At 11.3% G+C, this 10,000-nt stretch overlaps 1 protein-coding gene across 1 annotated transcript in view; it reads right to left on the minus strand.

Moving 5' to 3' along the window:
• LOC147470398 (uncharacterized) overlaps positions 1-10,000 on the minus strand; it is a 62,989-nt gene that overhangs the window by 1,144 nt on the left and 51,845 nt on the right. The gene's annotated exons all lie outside the window — the stretch shown is intronic.

Raw genomic sequence — 10,000 nt, forward strand, 5'->3', positions numbered from 1 at the left:
AATATATTATATATATATTATATAATATATATTATATATATATAATTATATATATAATTATATACATATATATGTATATATATAATATATACAGTATATATATAATTAATATATATACATATATTTATATACATATATATATATATATATATATATAATATATATATATATATGTATTATATATATATATAATATGTATGTATAAATATATATATAGAGAGAGATATATAGATATATATATAGATATATATTTATATACATATATAGATATATATATATAGATATATATTATATACATATATATATATATATATATATATATATATTATATATAATATTATGTATAGGATATATATAGAGAGAAAGATATATAGAGATAAATATAAATATACATATATATATATATAATATATATATATATACATATATATACGTATATGTGTCAAAAAAATACAAACTACTGTACATATATTATATAGTCGAGCATATATATATATATATATATATATATATATATATATATATATATATATATATATATATATACATACATATATATGTAAATGTATATAATTTTTATTTTTTTAACATATATATGTAAATATATATATACATATATCTGTAAATTTATATATATATACATATATATGTAAATATATATTTGTATATACATATACGTAAATATATATATATGTAATTTTTATACGTAAATATATATATATGTATATATATATACGTAAATATATAGATATATATTACATATGTGTATATATATATACATAATATGTAAATAAATATATATATGTATATATATATACGTTGTAAATATATATAGATAGATATATATGTATATATAAAACATAATATATATATTATATATATAATATATATATTATATATACAATATATATATAATATATATAAATTATATATATAGTATATATATGTATTAATATATATATATATATTATATACATATATATGTATATATATAATCATATAATATATAATTATATATATTTTTATATACATATATATATATGTATACATATATATATATATTATATATATATATGTATACATATATATATATATGTGTATACATATATTTTTAATATGTATACATATATATATGTATACATATATATATGTATACATATATATATATTTGTATACATATATATGTGAATATACATATGTGTACATATATGTACATATATATTTGTATACATATGTATACATATATGTACATATATATATGAATACATATATATATATATGTATACATATGTATACATATATGTACATATATATGATTACATATATATATGTATACATATGTATACATATATGTACATATATATATATGAAAACATATATATATGTATACATATATATGTATATGTATACATATATGTACATATATATGTGAATACATATATATATGTATACATATATATACGTGTAGATGGATACTTCAGATATATGTATACATATATATACATATATATATATATATATATGTATACATATACATGTATATGTAAACATATTATATACCTATATTATACATGTATATGTATACATATATTTAAATTCTTAATAAATATATACATATATATACATATACTTTATGTATATGTATACATATATATACATATACATGTAATATTTTACAATACATATATAAATTTGTATACATATATATATGGATACATGTAATATATATGTTTTACTATATATTATATATATTTGTATACATATTTTTATATTGAATACAATATATATGTATTACATCTGTAATTATAATAAGTTATGTTATCAGATATATTTAGTCATTACATATATTTTTAATACTTGTAGTACACATATACGTATATATTTATATATGTATATATTATCTGTATGTATTTTTATATGATGTATAACATATATATATATGTATAAATATATTTATGTATATATATATGTATACATATATATATTTATACATTATATTATGTACATATAAATAGATGTATATATATGTATACATATATATACATGTATACTAGGTACAACATGTAATTACACATATACGAAAATATATATATGTATATAATAATAAGCCTGTATGTATATATCTATAATATATGTATACATCTATATATATGTATACATATATATATGTATACATATATAATATGTATCTTAATATGTATACATATATATATATGTATACATATTATACATATATATATACTAAATATGTATAACATATATAATAATATATGTATATATATAATATATATATATCTATAGATCGTATAATATTTGGTATATATGTATACATATATATGTATATATACATATATATATATATGTGTAACATATATATATATATACATATATATATATATATATACATTATTTACATATATAGGTATTATAATATATATATGTATATATATATATATTATATATATATATATATATATATATGTATACATATATATATTTACGTATATATACATAATATATATATAATATATATATTATAATCGATATTTACATAATATATATACTCGTATAATATGTATATAAATGTATATATATAAATACATATATGTATATATATATATAAATATTTGTATATATAAGTAAATATAATATGTAGGGGATTGTATATATACATATTAAAATATATGTATATATAACATATATATATAAAATGTAATATATATTATATATATATATATATAAGTATATATGTATATATATAGTATATATTGTATCTATAAAATCTATATAATAGTATAGATATAAATATATAGTCAAATATTATATATGTATATATATATAAATATGATTATATATACGTATATATCTATAAGTATTATTTATGTATATATATATAAAATATATATGTATAAATACATATATATATAAGTCTATATATACGTATATATATATTAATCTGTATATATATAAATATATATATATATGTATATATAAATGGTATATATACGTCTGAATATATATTTAAATAACATAAGTATAATAGTATGTCTATATATACGTTAAATATATATATATATATATATAATATTTTATTTTGTATATGTTATAGAAAAAACACATATAAATTTGTATATGGATATATAAATTATATATTTGTATATGTATAAATATATATTTGTATATGTATGCATAAATATATATTTGTATATGTATATATAAATATATATTTGTATATGTATATATAAATATATATTTGTATATGTATAAATATATATTTGTATACGTATATATATATATATATTTGTTTATGTATTAATATATATTTTTATATGTATATATATATTTTGTATACGATATATAAATATATATTTGTTTATGTATAAATTATTATTTGTATATGTATATATAAATATTATTTGATATATGTATAAAATATATTTTGTATTGTATATATAAATATATATTTGTATTGTTAAATATATATTTGTATATTGTATATATCAATATATTTTTGTATATGTTTAAATATTTTTTGTATATGTATATATAAAGATATATATTTTTAAATGTCTAAAGATATATTTGTATCGGTATAGATAAATATATATATGTATATGTATATATTTTAAAAATTAATAGTTTTGTATTGTATAAATATATATTTGTATATGTGTATTAAATATGTATATGTTTAAAATATATTGTATATGTATATATACATATATATATCTATATATATATTATGTATATAAATATACATATTTATATATGTATATATAAAAATAGATATATATATGTATATATATAAATATATATATATATGTATATGTATAAAATATATATATCTTGTATCTCTCTATATAAATATATATATGTATAGTATGTAATCTATCTATGTCTATGTATAAATATTATTTGTATATGTATATATAATTATACTTTTGTAATCTGAATATATAAATATTATATGTAATGTCTAAATATATATTTGTATATGATATAAAAATATATATTTGTATATGTATACTATATATTTGTATTATGTATCTATTAAATATCTATTTGTATATGCATACCTATCTCTTTGTCTAAGTCCCCCGATATTATCTATCATTTTATTTGGATATGTATATATACATTATATTTGTATAAGTATAAATATATATTTGTATACGGTTATATAACATAAATACTTTGTATATGTATAAATATATCTTTGGATTGTTATATATTAAATATATATTTTGTATATGTATAAAAATATATTTGTATATGGTATATTAAATATATATGTGTATATGTATAAATATATATTTGTATATGTATCTTTCAATATTATTTGTATATGTATAATTATTATTTGTATATGTATATATAAATATATATTTTTATATGTATAAATATATATTTGTATATGTCTATAAAAATATATATTTGTATATGTATATCTACATATATCTTTGTATATGTATCAATATATATTTGTATATGTATCTATATAATTTGTATATGTATAATCTATATATGTATATGTATTATATATAAATATATATTTGTATATGTATATCTATATTTGTATTTTAGTATATTTAAATATATTGTTGTATATGTATATATATAATTTGTATTTGTAATATATAACTATATATTTGTATAAGTATATATATATTTTATATTGTATTATATAAATAGATATTTGTATATGTAATTATATATATTTTATATATGTATATATATAAAAATATATTTGTTATGTATATATATATTTATATATATCTATAATATAAAATATATATATATATGTATATATATATTTGTATATGTATATAAGAAATATACATTTTATATTTATATATAAATATATATTTGTATATGTATAAAGATATATTTTGTTTATGTAAAATAAATATATTTTTGTTATATGATAAATATATATATGTATATGTATAATATAGAATATAAATTTATATTTGTATATGCTAATATATATTTACTATTTTGATATGTATATATATAATATGTAGATGTATTGTTATAAAGATATATTTGTATATATTAGTTTATGATATATATATTATTTATTTATGTAAAAATATAAATATATATTTATATATGTATTTATAATAAATATATATTTGTATATGTATATATATCATTTTTCATATATGTATATATATAATATATTTTTTTTGAATATTTGTATATGTATATATAAATTTATATATTGTTATTATATATAAATATATATTTGTATATGTATAGATAAATTTATATTGGTGTTATATGTATAAATATAATTTGATATGTAAATATCAATATATAGTTGTTATATGGATAAATATAATATTTGTGATATGTAATATAAATAATATTTTTATATTGTTAAATATAATTGTATAGGATGATATAATAGAATATTTTGTATATGTATTATATTAATATATATTTGTAATATGTTTAGGAATATAGATTGTATATGTATATATATACATTTGTATATTCTTATAAATATAATTGTATATAAGGTATAATATATAAATATATATTTGTATTTGTTTAGATATATTTGTATATGTATATAAAATAAATTATATATTTGTATATTGTATATTTAGATATTCGTATATGTATATATATAAAGCTATATATTTGTATATGTATATATTTTTTTTTATTGGTTTATATATAAATAGTTTATGTTGTATATGTTTATATATATTTATATAATGGAGATATATAAATTTATATTTGTTTAGGTTATATTATAAATTTATATATATTTAGATATATATTATATATATATATGTTATATATATTTATATATGTTTAATAAATATTTATTTGGTTTGTATATATATAGTTATATATTGTATATAGATATAATATCTTATTTGTATATGGTTATTTATATTTATATATTTATTTAATAAATATATTGGTATATGTATATATATATTTAATAAGTATATATTTAATTATCTATTTGTTTATGTATATATATCTTTATATATGTATATATATAAATATCTATTTTGTATATGGTATATATATATTGTTTATATGTATATATATAAATATTCTATTTGTATATGTATATATATATTTATATATGATATATATATAATATTATTTGTATATGTATATATTATTTTTTTGTTATATATCTAAATATCTATTGTGTATATGTATATATTTATATTTATATATGTATATATTAAATACTCTATTAGTATATCGTAGATATCTAGTTCTTAGGTATATATATAAATATCAATATGTATATGTATATATATATTTTTATATGTATATATATAAATATTATTTGTCTATGTCTATATATATTATATATGTATATATATAAATATCATTTGTATATGTATATATATATTTATATTATGTATAAGATATAAATATCTATTTGTATCGTATATATATATTTATATATGTATATATAATAATAAATATCTATTTGTCTATGTTTATATATATTTATATATGTATATATTAAATATATATTTGTATATGTATATATAAATTTATATATGTATATATATAAATATATATTTGTATATGTATATATATATTTATATATGTATATATATAAATATATATTTGTATATGTATATATATATTTATATATGTATATATATAAATCTATTTGTATATTGTATATATATATTTTATAAATGTATATATATACAAATATTTTATAAATGTATATATATACATATATATGGTATATATATAAATATATATATGGTATATGTATTTATATATTTATATTTATTTATGTATATTGATATTCAAATAGGTATATATATAAATAATTATATTTGTATATGTATATAGAAATTTATATATGTATAATAATATATTTATATATTTGTATATGTATATATAGTATTTAAGATGTATATAAATAAAGATAATTTGTATATTATAGGTATATATTTATTATGTATATATATAAAATATCGAATTTGTACATGTATATATTTATTTATAATATGTATATATATAAATATCTATTGTATTATTATATACATATTTATATATGTAATATATAAATATCTATTGTATATGTATATATATATTTTATATATGTAATATATAAATACTATTGTATATGTATTATTTATATTTATATATTATATATATAAATATCTATTTGTATATGTATATATGAAGTGTTATATATGTATATATATAAATATCTATTGATAGGTAGATATATATTTATATATGTATATATATAAATACTATTTGTAAAGTATTAATATAGTTTTATATGTATATAATAATATCTATTTGTATATTATATATATATTTAGATATGTAATATAATAAATATCCTATTTGGATATGTATATATATATTTATTATGTATAATATAAATATCTAATTTGTATATGTAAATACAATATTTATATATGGTATATATATAAATATCTAGTTGTATAAGTATATATATATTTATAACATGGTATATATATAAAATATATATATGTATATGTATATATATATATATATATATATATATAAATAATATAGTCTATATAATAAATATATGATTTATATATAAGTATTATATATATATATAAATGTATATATATGTTTAAATAATATAATATATACAATAATAAATTATATATATGTATATATATAAATTATATAATATAAATATATTAATATTATATGTAATATATGTGGTGTGTGTATGTATATGTATGCCTATGTATATACATATAATATATAATAATATATATAGATTTATATATATATATATAATATAATATATATTAATGTACTCTAGGTATTGATAATATATCTATATATTTTGATATATAAAATATATATTATAAAAAGCCATATGTAATAATAATTCTATATGATGTAATAAAATGTAGGATAAATATATTCATAATATATATATATATCTATATAGATATATTATATATATATATAGATATATAATATATATATATATATATATTTATAATTTATATTATATATAATATAAAAAAAATAAATATTGATAGACATATATATATATATTACTTATCTTATTATTAATATATACATGTATTATATATATTGTAAAATATTGTATATACTTCTTGTTATGAATATATAAAATTGTTATATAATTATACATTATATAAAACGAAAGAAAAAGAAAATATATATATATCATATATATATAATATATATATATAGTTAATACTATATATATGTATATATATAAATATATATATGATAATATATTTAATTATATATGTTTATAGATGTGAGTGTGTATGTATATGTATCTATGTTATTCATATTATCTATATTATATATATATATATATATAAATATATATATATATATATATATATATGTATGTAAATCTAAGTATTGATATATATCTATATATGTGATTATTTAAAATATATATTATAACATATGTAATATATTTCTCTATGAGTATAAATGGTAAGATCTATATATTCAGATTATATATATATATATATAATATATCTATATATATTATATAGTATATTTATATATAATTATATATATATATATATATTTATTAGATATAATATAAAATACAAAATAAAATATATGATATAAATCTATATATTATATTACTTATGCTTCTTCCTCCCCCGCCCCCCCCCCCCCCCCCCCTATATCATGGATTATAGATATGTAAATATTGTATTACTTTGTTTCTATGATATTATTATTTATATATTTATACTATATATAATATTATATAATATATATATATCTATATTATATTCTCTATATATGTATATATATAAATATATATATTTGTAGATGTATATTACTTATTTATTATATGTATATATATTAATTATATATATGTTTGTATATATATATTTATATATGTATTTATATAAATATTTATGTATTTATATGTATATTTATATATAAATAAATATATATTTGTTATATATATAATTTTATATTTATATATTTTTTTATATATTTTGTATATATATGTGTGTGTGTATGTAGTTGAAGCTAGGTTTTTAAATTATATATATATAAAGATATATATATAGAATTCTATATATAGATATATAATATTTATATATTTATGTAAATCTAGGTATTGATTATATCTATATATGTGATATATAAATATTTATTATATATATGTTATATATTTGCTATATGATGTATTAAAAGGTAGATATATATATTCATATATTATATATTATATTTATATATCTATATTTTTATTTATATATAATATATTTATTATATTTATATATATATCTATTTTTTTATATATATATAAATACAAATAAATATATGATAGATAACATATATATATATATTACTTATGCTTATTATTAATTTTTTCAAGTATTAGATATATGTAAAGATTTGTATATACTTTTGCTTATGACATAAATTATTTATTTTATTATACATAGTATATATATAATATATATATAGTTATATTATCTATAGATATATATATGTATATATGTATTTGTATAATAAAGATATCCAATATATTTATCCTAAACATATCCAGTATATAAACTATGTACATAATATATACATATCTAATATATAAATAAATACTATGTAGGTATTGATATATATTTCTAAATATATGATATATAAAATATATAACGGTAACATATGTAATATATTTCTATATAATGTATAAAGATATACTTCATATATCCAAATATATATCTATATATTATATATATATATATATATATATATATATATATATATAATATATAATATATTCACGATATATTACACATATATATAATACATATACAAATGAATATACTGGACATACCACAAACACATTTTATGGTATATATGGGATATATATCAATATTATATTATACTTATATATATCTATAATAAAGATATATATGTATATATATATATATATGTGTGTGTGTGTGTATATGTATATAAAATATGTACATATATATAATACATGTATATATTAACC

Source organism: Penaeus japonicus, unplaced genomic scaffold, assembly GCF_977035675.1.
Source record: "Penaeus japonicus unplaced genomic scaffold, GWHDUDI00000001_assembly GWHDUDI00000015, whole genome shotgun sequence".
Lineage (NCBI taxonomy): Eukaryota > Metazoa > Arthropoda > Malacostraca > Decapoda > Penaeidae > Penaeus > Penaeus japonicus.